A 14,564-nucleotide genomic window follows, 5' to 3' on the forward strand; every position below is an offset into this window, starting at 1 on the left:
CATCTCCACAGATTAGCCTCATGTTTTCATAGAAATACTTCTAGTAACGGCATACAACATTTAAACAATGTCCCTATAAAGGTGATACTTTAGAAAAACATTACTTTCTATCTATGAACCCTGCGCTCAGCTGTAAGAGGGATGCTCAGTTTCTTCCAAGAACCTACTTTTGTACCTACCCCAACTATCCAACTGCCTCATCAACTTCCAACATGCATTTGATGGGTGAGCTGGACTGAAATTGAAGGGCAGATACTTTAAAGAAAAACTGCCCATGGGAATGACAAGGGCCTACCTTTCCCTAGCATGGGCATCCTTGAGCTATACCATGGATTATCTTTGTTAGATATTTGAACAGGGAATCCAGGAGAGTCGAAGCATCAAACTTGGGTTCTGCTGTCCAAGTATCTCTCTCCTACTTCCTAAGATGGACTTGACTATGGGTGGTTATTAGCAGTCAGGCAGCCTAATAAAAGAGGGGTAGCAACCTGCCCTCTGAATTTCTGTTCTAAGAGACAAAGGGAAAAAAGCAAAACTTTCCGTATTAAATAGCTTAAACTATTCAGAATAACAGTTTTATAAAAGAAAGGATAGAACTGGAAAGGGCCTTAGAGATCTTCTAGTCCTACAGCTTTATGTTCTGAAAAGTAAACTGAGACTCAGAGGGCTTACCTGATTCCACTATGGCCACACACAAGATGTGAACAACTGAGAAGAGACACTCAATTTTTAGAAATCTTTTTTTTAAAATTCTGAATTTAGCACAGAATAACATTAATATGTTTAAATAGTAGAAAACTAAGAGGATTATATGTGAGATTGATAATCAATTATTTACAGCTTGACTTTCTTTTCAAAGATAGAAAAATAGATGGACAGATAGATGATAGTTGGATAGATAAATAGATGACAGATGCATAAATGAATACATGATGGCTGGATAGATAGACAGATGGAGATAAGTTCAACATGTAGCTTTCAAAGCTTCCAGCTTATTTGTAATTTCTTTTGGCCTTCCTTCCCTTCTGTCCATAAAAATGTTTCAATGACACATTTTCTTTCTTTTTCTTTCTTTCTTGTTCCCTTCTCTTTTTTGATAACCCATCCCTAGTCACTCCCTTCCCTAGATCCCAATTCCTTTCCATCCCAAATTCTTCAAATCCTTACAAATAGACATCTCTAGACATGTTCGTATTAGTTTGAGTCTATCATGAGTCTATCACCACTCTATCAGAAGGTGGATAGCATTTTTCATTTCTGGTCCTTTAGAATCATGATTTGTCTTTGAACGAAGCAGAGTTCTCAAGTTTTTCAAAGTCGTTTTTCTTTTCAGTATTGCTATTAAATAAATAAGTCACCTTGTTCTGCTTGCTTCACTCTGCATCAGTTCATTTGGGTCTCTTTAGGTTTCTCTAAAGCCATCTCTTTAAAGATTTCTTAGAGTTCTGTAATATTCCATTACATTTATATATAATAATTTGTTCAGCTATTCTCTATCAAGTTTCCAGTCCCTTGCTACTACAAAAAAGCTATACACATTTTTGTACACAAGTGTTCTTTTCTCTCTCTTTTTTAAAATTACATTTGAGTATAGGCCTATTAGTCACTAGGTCAAAGGAGGGTATGTATAGTTTAGTAACTTTGGGGAAGTGGTTTCAAATTGCTTTCCAAAATATTTAGACCAATTCATAGTTCCACTAAGGAATTCTTGTACCTCTTTTTCCCTAGCCCCTCCATCAATTCTCAGTGTCCTTTTTTTGTTATCTTTGCCAGTCTAATGAGTTGGAACTTCAAAGATAATTATGATTTGTATTTCTGTTATCATTAATGATTTGGAACATTTTTGGCAGCTAAGTGGTATAGTGGGCAGTGGACTGGACACTGAGTCAGAAAGACAAGAGTTTGAATCTGCCCTTATATACTTCCTAGGTATGTGATCTGGGCAACTTACATAGCCTCTCTTTTCTTCAGTTTCCCCTCCTGTAAAATGTGCATAATAATAGCACCTACTTCCCAGAGTTGTTGTGAGATTCAAATAAGACAATAATTGTAGTGTTTAACACAGTGCTTGGCACTATATGAATGTTAGCTATTCTTGTTCACACAATCGATGATGCATCTATTCCTTTGGAAATTACCTGTTCATCTTTTGACCATTTGTCTACTGGGAAGTGGCTCTTACTGAGGCAGTGAATTTAGTGGTAGACTGGGAGTTAGGAAGACCTGAGCTTTCATCCAGCCTCAGACAATTCCTAGCTGCGATCCTGGACAAGTCACTTAAACTCTCAGTCTTCATTTTTGTCATCTGTAAAATAGGATAAATAATAGCACCCATTTCAAAGGATTCTTGTCAAAGATCAAATGAAATATCATATGTAAAGCACTTGGATTGTTTTTTTAAACTGACAATGTTTTTTTTTCTTTATCTACCCACTACTCCCTCCCCCAATTAGGCAAATTAAATGTTTCACCGACTTCCCTCAAATCTCAACTGAAGTCCCAAGAAAACTCTCCCAGTCCCCCTTCATTGTAGTTCCTGCCCTCCAAGATTACTCTCAGTTTATCCTGTATATATCCTATTTGCACAAAATTGTTTTTATGTTGCTACCCACTGCCCCATTCAACTGTGAGCTCTAAGAAAAAAGACTCCTTTTTTACCTTTCTTTATGCCCCCAGTGCTTAATACAGTGCCTGGCACATAGTAGGCACTTGATAAATATTTACTGAATGAATCTATGCAGGAGCACTGTGGAAGATCTGATGTAGTCCTGTTGACGTCAGTTGATATCATTCTCCAGGCTGTTAGCGGGGTAGTGAAATCTGTCTTGGAACCATGGCCAATGACTGAGGCAGGCAGGGACCTCAGATTCAGCAGCATTCAGTAATGGCACAGGAAGTTCCTAAGACATTGGGAAGGCACATAGGTGGAAGTAATTGAGAACTGAGGTTTGATGAGGCATCACTTATAATAGGAGAAGGTGGCAAGGGATCCTAGGTGATAGCACAATGTAGAGATGGAGTGATCGCCTGTGGGTTCAGACTATGGGGGGAGCAACGTAAACCCAGAGTCAGGATAATGAACTGGGCAAACACAGAGGGATTGAAGAAGTTGAGTTCAGAGTAAGAAACGAGCAGATATGGACCTGAGGCAGAAGGAGGGATGGAAGAATATTCTATTTCAGTTATGAATCCCATTTTATCAAGTCTCAGTCATACCTATAAGGTTGATTTTTCCTGCTTGTCTTAAGGCTTCTAATTTCCCTTGCTTGTCAGATGTGCTTTGTACACTTATGTAGACACATTTCAGGCTGTGGGTTCCATTGCTGGATCCTTTCCTGGATTTGGTCCCCTGGGATACATGGGTTACTTCTTCAAGTTACACTTGACAAAATTTACCTAGGTGGATTGTAAACATTTTTTTGCTGCCGTCCTTTTAAAGTTTATAGCATATTAGACATATATGTTTCTACCCACTCACATTAAATGTAAATTCCTGATCAAGAGCCCGTCGTTGCTGCTTTTGGTCATTACTGCTGCGGTCAAAAATTCTATACCCCATTCTGAGACACCATTTTCTTTACCAGCTGTTTACCTTCCCTCATACCAATACCCTTCTCTGACTCTTTATATCTTGCCTTGTAGAAGTAGCACTGATGAAAACATTAATCCTCAGATTAATATGGTTGACAAAAAAGGAAAATGACAAATTCTGGCAAAATTTACATTAATGCTTTGTTGGTAGAACTGTGAACTGGTTCAGTCATGCTGGAAAGCAATTTGGAATTATGCCCAAAAAGCTATTAAACTGTGCATACCCTTTGATCCAGCAATACCACTACCAGGTCTATACCCCAAAGAGATCAAAGAAAAAGGACTTATACATACAAAAATAGTCATAGTATCTCTTTTGTGGCAGCAAAAATTTGGAAACTGAGGGGGTGTCCATTGATTGAGGAATGACTGAATGTTACAATACATGAATGGGATAGAATACTTTAAGGAATTGAGGGGATTGGAGCAGCAAGTGGTAGTGAGTATTGAGGCAATTGAGTGAACCATACGAACTCAATCTTCTGATTCAATTCTGGAGCTAGCTGAGTTCCCTTTGTTTGATTATTTGATTATGTTGTTATTTCAATCATTTTTCAGTCTCGTCCAATTCCTTGTGACCCCATTAGGGGGCTTCTTGGCAGAGACACTGGGGTGATTTGCCATTTCCTTCCCCAGCTCATTTTACATGCATACAGGGTTAAGTGATTTGCCCAGGGTCACACACCTAGTAAATGTTTAAGGCAGGATTTCAACTCAGGAAGGTAAGTCCAAGTGTTCTATCCATGGTACCACCTAGCTGCTCATTCAATGACAGATCTGGTCCAATTTCTGTCCTGTGAGAAAACTCTATTCAGTTGTGGGAATTGAGAGAAAATCTTACTGTATTGTTTGAAACTAGCCCTGCATGGCCGGGATAATGGACCAACTCTATTTTTACTTAGAGACTCTTAACCAAGGACGTATATTATGCTGACCAGAAACCCGGTCAAATCCAAGTATTGATGCAAAGGGTTTTCTCACAGTTGCACATCTCAAGCAACCCACGTCTTATCAGAAAACTGATTCCATATTGATTGATCAGTTATTATTTTCATGTTCCTTTGATTGTTTACAGACACTTGGGGGGAGAAGAGAGTGGAAGGGGGAAGAGATCCACCCAAAGGGAAACTATAGAAATGGATTGTGGGTAGATGCTGCATGACCTTAAAATCAATATTCTATCTGGTTGCATGGAAGACTAGACATTTTTTTGTAAAGGGCTTTGGACATAAAGAGCATAAAAATGAGACACCCCTGGAACGAATTCCTTTAATGATTTCTATTTGTAACAGAAATGAGTCGGAGATGGAGGAGGGAGTTTTGGAAATGATAATTAGAAAATCAGTTAGACAAGGCTCCAGCTACTCATGATTATATTGTTTTGGGCAGCAGTGCCCTTTGCTATTAACTTTCAGCTTTTGAACCAGCTCCAAAGTTCCTACACCCTCTGCTCCCTACAGCTCCCAACTCCCATTATCCTTTGGTCCCTCCTTCTATCTGGGAAAACTATACTTCCCATTACTCTCTCTCTCTTTTAGTGATAATGGACTATACATTTCCCATACCCATTTGGTGGGAGGAAACAATTTAAGGTAGATTCATGAACAACCAATAAATAAATGTCTACCTATATTTCACAGTGAGTCAGGGTCTGTATATACTACATATTAACAAATGCCAGCTAGAAATACCAACTCCATCTTTTCCTTTTTCTCTCCCTGCCTAAGGATTCTTGTTGGTGAGGCTCCCTTCTATTCTGCCTTCCTACCACCCTTAGTTCCCCCTTCCCAATTCCTCTTGTGTAGGTGGAGGGTATGGTCTGTGGTAACATGGGGATTGGAAGGAAGAATAAATGTCCAAAGCTTCTTCATTTGTCCCACCACTGCCATTCCTTTGAATTTATTTTTTCCCACTTATTTCTACTTATTGTCTTTATGTCTATATTGTATGTAATGGTGGTATACACATATTCCATCTCAGGAGGTCTGGACGTGCTCTAGACCAGGGATGGGGAACCTGTGGCCTCAAAACCACATGTGGCCTTCTAGGTCCTTGGGTGTGGCCTTTTGGCTGAGTCCAAGTTTTACAGAACAAATCTTTTTATTAAGGAGATTTGTTCTGTGAATTTGGATTCAGTCAAAGGAATGCACTTGAGGACTTAGAGGGCTACATGTAGCCTTGGGGCTGCAGGTTCCCCACCACTACTCTAGACCCTCAGTACAGAAGGTTTTTTTTTTATTTTTTATTTTTAGTTTATACCACTCAGTTCCATCAGTTTTTGAGTTCCAAATTTTCTCTCCCTCCCTCTCCTTCCCCTTCCCCCCCAAGAGAGCATGTAATCCCATATAGGTTCTACATATACCTTTACATTACACTGTAAAGCCAATCAGTAAGTGAAAAGATCTTTCCTGCCCTGAATAGGCTTCAGGTGGGGCCGACAAAGGGAGATTGGAGACATGCCCACATCCTTTCACTAATTAGATGTGAGGCCCCAGGCTAGTTAGCAAACTAATTTGCTAGGCTGAGAGAGGCATGAAGACCTCAAGGCCCTAAGGGGAGTTGCTAAGACCAGAGCCAATGGTATGTGCCTGAGTTCTAGTCAATCAGATGACGTTCTAGTCAATCAGATGACACTTAAGGACTGTATAATAAGAGAGAACAGAACTTGGAAACAGCAGAAACTGAGGACTAAGGGAGGAGAAACTGAGGACTGAGAGTGGAACCGGACACAATGGAGCCAGAAGCAACAGAGCAGAGAGCAGCAGCATTCAGAAGACAAGGGCCAGCTTCCAGAGTGTGCAGAGCAGAGAGTGCTCTACATAAGAGGCAGTTGTGGAACTCGGAGTCAGCAGAGCTGTAGGAGAGAGTGCTGAGCAGGAAGTTAGGATTTGTAAGTGATCTTCTTATAGAAGGGCCCTAGCACTAAGGGGAAGCACAAGTATGGTTTGGTTATAATATTTTATTATTATCTCCTTGTTACTATAGTGAGGTGGACTTATTGGTTTTGGAATGTTAGTGCCACAATATTGAATTGGGGGCATTAGTCTTTGAGTCTGATCCTTTGGAGTCTAAATAAATGCTATACTTCCTCTGCCTTCTACCTACCCATGGTCCTCTCTAAGGTCATGAATTTTGCCTAAATGATATATAAACTTATTTACATAATAGTCAAGTTGTAAAGAGGAATTAGAACCAATGGAATGAATCATGAGAAAGAAGAAACAAAACCAAAAAAGAAGGGAAAAAATTAAAAAAGGAAAGCAAATAGTTTTGCCTCAATCTGCATTCAGACTCCATAATTCTTTCTCTAGATGTGGATAGCTTTTTCCATCATGAGTCTTTTGGAGCTGTCTTTGAACCTTCCATTGATGAGAAGAGCCAAGTCTATCAAAGTTAGCCCTTACAGATACTGTGTGTTTGTAATCATGTATAATGTTCTCCTGGTTCTGCTCCCCTCACTTAGCATCAGTTCATATATGTCTTTCCAGGTTGTTATGAAGTCTGTCTGCTCCTCATTTCTTATAGCACAATAGTATTCCATTACATTCATATAAGACAATTTGTTTAGCCATTCCCCCAATTGATGGGCATCCCCTTGATTTCCAATTCTTTGCCACCACAAAAAGATCTGCTATAAATATTTTTGTACATACTGGTCCATTTCCCACTTGTGTAATCTCTTTGGGATATAGCTCTAGAAGCAGAATTGCTGGGTCAAAGGATATGCACATTTTTATAGCCCTTTGGGCATAGTTCCAAATTGCTCTCCAGAATGGCTGGATCAGGTCACAACTCCAATGTACCAATGTTCCAATTTTCCCACATCCTCTCCAACATTTATCATTTTCCTGTTTTGTCATGCTACTGCTTCCACTCTGGTGTGGTCAGGTATAGTTCCACATGCCTGGCACTCTCCCAGCCCACAGATCCATTCTGTCAACCCTGTGGGCTCTCCTGGGCCAGAAATGTGCCACATAGTCTCCTAGTGGCTTCTACCTCTTTCAAATCTGCTCAGATTCACTTTCTTAGAGGTATCTGACAGTATTTGTAAGAGAGCTCTGGTAATTCCCTGTTTTCACTCTGCCATCTTGGCTCAGCCTCCTAGAAGTTTTTAAAATTTTAGTTTTATTTTTAGCAATTATTTTTTCTTCTCCCTCCTCCTCTCTCCTCCATTGAACGAAAGTCAAGAAAAGTAAAACCTTCATAACACATACTTATAGTTCAGCAAAATAAATTTTCACTTTGGTCAAATTAAAAAAGTCTTATTCTGTATTTTAAATTCATCACCTCTCGGAAAGGAGATGGGTGGCATGCTTATCTTCAGTCCTCTTGAATCATGGGACAATAGGGAAATGGGCTCAAGACAATAATTTACAAAGGGGTTGTCCATCTGTATAAGTGTAGGTAACCTCCAAATTGTGACTTCCCCATAAGGATGTAATCACAGGTCCAGACCAAAACAGACACATAGGCAACCTCTCTCCTTTCCAATACATTCTCTATATAATTAGCAAATTGATATTCCTACATCACGTCATTCTATTCTAAGGCTTTAGCTTTCCAACAAATTCTAGGATAAAACATTAACTCCTCTGTAAAAGCCCACCACCATGTGACTCCAATCTGTCTTTAAAAGCTGATTACATATTGCCTGCCTGCCAGGGGGTGCAAAGATGCCTCAAAATCTTTGAAGAAGGGATGAATGAGAGCAGCAGCTCCAGACACTGAGCCTGGTGGGACACTTGTGGTTGAGGGGATGGGCATGCTAGAACAATGAGTTTTTAAGTGACAACTTGTAGACCATTCCCAGTTCTTTAAGGCAGAAAAGACCAGGTGACTCTCTTGTAGAACTGGTCAAGTGACAGCAGAGCCAGCTTCTGACTGGTGTGTTCTTCTATTAACCTAAAGCCAAAGCTTGGCCCTCAACAAGTTGGGCCCCACTGGATTTTGCACTCTTCTGGCTACAATTGGCAGGCAGATTAGTGGGTTCATGGAGGAAGGCAAAAATCTTAGGCTTTTTCTCTCTGCTACAGAAAGACCCAAGTCATAGAGTTCAATAATCCGTTCCATGTTGTGGGTGAATCCCAATTTTTTTTCTTTACCATTCTTAGTGAAAAATTATTACTTTCAAGATTCTTTTTTTTTAAATTTTGAGTTTCAAATTTTCTTCCTCCCTCCAGCTCATCCTCCACCCATTGAGAAGGCAAGCAATATGATATCAATTATACATTGCAATAATGCAAAAACTATATCTATATTAGCCATGTCACAAAAAGCAAGAAAAATAAAGAAAATGAAAAAATTATACTTCAATTTACACTGAGTTCCCCACTTCTGTCTCTGAAGGTGAATAGCATTTTTATCATGAGTCCTTTGGAATTGTCTTATATCACCATCTTGATCAGAATAGCTAAGTCTTTCATAGTTAACCATCATTACAATGTTGCTGTAAGCATACACGATGCTCTCCCAGTTTTGAGGTGTCCCCAAGTTCTTCTGAAACCATCCCCCTCATCATTTCTTATAACACAAGAATATTCTATTGCAATCATATACTACAACTTGTTTATTCATTTGCAATTGACAAGCAACTTCCAATTCTTTGCCACCACAAAGAGTCATTAAAAAGATTTTTGTACATACAGGTCCTTTTCCTTTGATCTCTTTGTGATACAGACCTAGGTGTGGTATTGCTAGGTCAAAGGATATGCATAGTTTTATAGCCCTTTGGGCATAGTTCCAAATTGTTCTCCAGAATGGTTGGACCATGAAGAACTCCACCAAAAAGTGCATCAGTGTCCCTATTTTTCACATCTCCTCTAGAATTTATTATTTTCTTTTTCTGTCATGTTAGGCAATCTGATAGGTGTGAGGGGTACCTCAGAGTTGTTTTCATTTGAGTTCTTTAACCAATAATGATTTACATCATTTTTTTTCATATGACAATTGATAGTTTTTATTTCTTCTTCTGAAAACTCCTTGTTCATATTCCTCAATTTTGTGATCAAGTGAATCTTGTTTGCCCTTTTATGTCATTAATTAGATGATGAGTTGTTTTGCTACCATAAGAGTTATAGTTATTTTTACCATTTACCTGTCTAAAATTTTCCCTTTTGATTATTGGACATTAGAGAAACTAAGAATCATCATTGAACAATCTCACCCAAAACCAATGAACTATGTGGTGCTGGGCAGTTCTGATTGGACATGCCCAACACTCCTTAAAAGACCTATTCCTGACTTCTGTTCTAACTGTACCCTCTTTTTCTGCTCCTTCACCCTATTCCTCTCCAACTATAGTAAGAGATGTAACCACTTTTGAACAAGAAGGACTGGCTGCTGCTGGTTTTTCTCTAACCTAGTCTGGAAATATGAAGCCCTTAAGATTCTATCTTTTTACACCAGGAATTGCCCAATATGAAGAAGAAATAAAGAAAAGTGGAAACCTAGGTAGAAAACACAGGCAATCTTGGTCACAATCCAAAACCTCTAGCTCCTTTTTGAGCCTTACCATGAAATCTCAGGGAATAGGCTGCTTTTTTTGCCTCAAAAAGGGGAGGGGCATTTTAAAACACATTGCAGAAAGAAAAAAAGGTACTTATAGCATAAGAATAAAAATGGGGTGCTTGGAGGATCTAAACAGAAATCTGCAGCATGAGATCATGGGGGTGTCTGTCATATCTATACTTTGGGCTAATCTATGCTGGCAGGTGCTTCTTGGTTCAGTTTTTTTCTCCAAGTAAGCAACAAACTATTCCACTTAGAGAAACACTCTAATATGTTAATATTAAGTCTTCTGGTAGTTGTCTTGCATTGGGACCGCCACTTTTGTTGAATGTGAATATTAAGCTTGGAGAGGATAAGTTTATAATCAATTCAGCACTCTGTACTACACATCACCTTTCTCACTGTCACATCCTGTTTCTTCTCCTTACAATGACATTATTAATTGCCAATGTTTGCTGTGAGGGGTGCATCCACAAAGTTTTATTGCATTCAGGAAAATGGAATGGTGATGGTGATGGTAACGGTAATGAGATGCACAAGTCTTCAGTAGTAGGTGACAGCAACATTCTTCCCAAGTATTCCTTGCCATTTCTGGTAGTCTGTGCCTACTCTTGCATTAAAGTCACCCAGAATTATAAGCTGTCCTTATTGCACACAGACAATGAGTGTCTCCAGATCTTAAATTTTCCTTTAACCTTATCAAGTTTTGTCATGGTGGGAGCACAGACACTGCTGATGGTGGCATGGTGCTTTCCTGCAAGTGGCAACTACATTGTCATGAGCCTGCTATTTACTTCTTTTGGGAGGCATACAATCTTCTTGACATTAGTTTTGATTGCAAAACCTACACCACTTCATGGTGTTCTCTTTCACTATGGCCACTCCAGAAAAATATATATCCAGCTCTGACTTTAGTAAGTTGGCCTTCATTTGCCAGCCTTGTTTCACTCAAGGCTGCTATTTGGATGTGATACCTGCTCAGTTTTCTCACAAGAGTTGTTCTTTCTGGTATACTGGATTTTGTGTTGTCCATAAGCATGCACATATTCCATGTACCAATGATGAATAGAATCATCTTTGCAAAATTTCTTGTACATGTTTTTGCATTTCGACTACAGCGTGGTCCTCACAACAGGAGGTGAGGAGTGCAGTCCTTAAAAAAGGATGCACAGACACCCAATGGGCTGTCAAATCCCACTATTGCTTCAGTCCAGTGTGAATGACTCTATAGCCTCTGCACTGCTTGTTACTTGCTTGTCACCACAGGACTTTGAGGTAGGAAAAAGTGGTAAAATGGTGTAAGCAATGTCTTTTAATTTGTGCATAAATTGCATTTAAATGAGGTAGAGTTGCTCATAGTGGGCAGCCCCACTTTCTCTTCCAGAGTTATCAGAGTCCAGTGGCAAAACAAAAGCAAAGATAACTAGAGATAGCTTGGAATGCAGTGGATGACCTTAATGTCTAACCAATCTCTAAGCTCTCCACATCACCTGCTTCAGCCACCTTTGTGGCTGTTGGAACAAATTGTTCTCATCTTGGGGAACTCTTCATATGCTTGGAGTAAACACCTCCCTAACTCACTCAAGGGTCTGAAACCTTTTGGTTGCCCTCAATCTGGTTAACCCATCTGCCAAAATGATTTACTGGGGCGTGGCCACTGTTCGTGCTACAGCTTCTTGGAGCCATAGGTGAAGTTGGGTGAATCAGGTGGACACCAAAGGTGGAAAACTGCCCTGAAAAGGGCTTGGCAGTCCTCACACCAGAGGTACTAGTCTTCCCTGAACACATCCTATATTCTAGGCCACGGCTGTCCAAAATGTGACCTGCAGTGTGATTTTATGCAGCCCACCTGTGGATTTTAATTTTCACAAGCGAAATAATAAAATAATAATTTGCATGGAATGCATATTAGATTTTTTAATACCATCACTAATAAATAATCTCCTTGATGTTAACTTTCTTTGTTGTTTTTAAGCAGTATTATGGACAGAATATATAGCACAGAGTTTTCAATTGATCTGTGGGATGCGTTCTGTCCGTAAGATGCAGGCTAGTCAGTATGTACCTACCTTTATACTGTTGTATTGTCACTTTGTTGTTTTGTGTTTGCTTTTGTGCTTCGTGCCTTCACCTGTCGTATTGATGATGCACATTCCCCCACTTTCTATTAGTGTACTATATTTTTTATTCTGGGTGCAGCCCTCGAATAATTATTTTATTTTAATGCGGCTCTAAGATAACCTAAGGTTGGATAGCTCTGCTCTACGCTACTAGGGCATAAAGACACTTGAATATTTTATTTCCTTTTGCATGTGCCACTGTCTCTCTAAGTCTAGCTTAAGGAAGGGAACTGCCCCAAACAGATTCTGCCAATATGACAGCCATAGACAGCAAGACTTTGTCACCAAAACACTCCCAAATCATGGGAGCTTATTTCTGTTTGGCTACCACAAAATAAAGATAGAGAAAGCAGGAGAGACTTATTGTCTTTTTCTGAACCATTTATAAGTCAACTAGCACCAGTAATAATAAAACATCTCATGGCTGTCCTTGTATAAATTGTCAAACTCTGTAATTATTGCTATTGCCCCATTACTAATTTAATTCCAATGGATGATGATCAATCCTAATTATATCAATTTGGTTTATACATGGTGATTCATTGAAGACATGTCTCCAAAGAATCAAAAGAAGGAATAAGAAATTGAAAATTGTTACCCCATTTTATATGATTTTAATAAGCCTTAGTCAATTTATTATGTATTAATGATGAACCCACTATATATTGGTTGGCCCCCTCATTGTGTGAGTTTGAGCTCCCTTAAGCCTGTACCTACAGTTGCCTATTATCAAATTTGAAAACTGACATTCCATGATTGATTGAGAATTGTATATAAACAGTGTATCCAATTGTTATTTGTGAATCAAATTCAGACTTGATTGTGTGGCCCTATTAGTAATATTTGTGAGAATGTGACTTCCATATACCTATGGGTTATAATCTAACCACAAAATCCTAATATGTTACTTCGCCTGAGTATGAGGAGAGATAAGTCAATCTGATCACAGGATGTTTGCCCACCAGGGGCTTTCCAGGGGATGTGAGTCAATCTGGTGATAAGCTGTACCTACCATGGGACTCTCCAGAGAATGTCAGTTCTGTTTTTTTCCCCATTGCCCTGGGTTATGGAAGGGTTATATAAACCCTCCCTCTAAGTCAAGCCAAGAATAGCCAACCCTCTCTCTCTGGGTCAAGCCAGTCATAGCCTCAGATGTCATTTGTATCACTGGACAATTTTTTGTAACCCAGATAATTTGTACCTTTTCAACTGTGTAAGAATTGCTGTCAGATGAATCCTTGACTACTGAGGAGTCTTGGATCCAGTTTATTGGTATTTGCTAGCCATACTAATAAACTGATCATGATCAGAACTTTGTGCCCTACTTTCTCTTTACCAAAGTTTTTACCTCAACAATGGAAGGCCTACCCACACTATTTACTTTCACTAGGAATCCTTCCAGTATGAATTCTCTCATGCTAAGTTGTATCCTCAGCTTGAAGGTCTTCCCACATTCATTACATTCATAAGGCCTCCCTTGTGTATGAATGTTTTGATGTTAAATAAGACCTGAATTATAGTGGAAAGTCTTTCTACACTTCTTACACTCATGAGTAATCACTGCAGTATGAATTCTCTGATGCACAGTAAGATTTGCCTTCAGCCCGAGGGCCGCTCCACATTCATTATATTCATAAGGTTTCTCTCCAGGATAAATTCTTTCATATTTAATAAGATCTGAGTTGTGACAGAAGGCCTTGCTATGTTCCTCATATTTGTAAAGAATCTTTCCTGTGTGAATTCTAAGGCATAGTAAGTTGTGTCTTATTCCTGAAGACCTCCTCACATTCCTATTGTCTCTCTCTAGTATGAATGTTCTGATGCTGAGTATGTTCTAAAGTCAAGAGGAAGGCCTTCTGCATACAGTACATTCATAAGATTTCTCTCCAGCATGAATTCTTCAATGTCATATCAATTTCAAGTTGTAGTGTAAATCCTTCCCATTCATAAAGAATCTCCCCAGTATGAATTCTCCGACGCACAGCAAGATGTGCCTTCCTGAAGGCCTTCCCACATTTACTACATTCCTAAGGTTCCTATCTAGTATGAATTCTTTGATGCTGAATAAGATCTGACTTGCAATATAAGTCCTTTGCACACTCCTTACATTCCTGCGGAATCTCTTGTGTGAATTCTCTAAAGACATAAACTTGGGTCTGCTGTCTAAAGGCCTTCCCGTACTCATAAGGTTTTTCTCTAGTATGAATTTTCTGACACATATGTCAGAATGTGCCTTCCTCCTGAAAGACTTCCTACACTCACTACATTCGTAGTTTCTCTCTAGTATGAATCTTTTGATGATGATGTAAGTTGTGATGTGAGAAAACTGAATCAATCCTATATCAT

General features: G+C 39.2%; 1 pseudogene; it reads right to left on the reverse strand.

The window, feature by feature from the left end:
• LOC118842752 overlaps positions 1-14,437 on the reverse strand; it is a 37,584-nt pseudogene extending 23,147 nt beyond the window's left edge.
• Between the last annotated feature and the right edge of the window lie 127 nt (positions 14,438-14,564).

This window comes from Trichosurus vulpecula, chromosome 3 (assembly GCF_011100635.1).
Source record: "Trichosurus vulpecula isolate mTriVul1 chromosome 3, mTriVul1.pri, whole genome shotgun sequence".
Classification (NCBI taxonomy): domain Eukaryota; kingdom Metazoa; phylum Chordata; class Mammalia; order Diprotodontia; family Phalangeridae; genus Trichosurus; species Trichosurus vulpecula.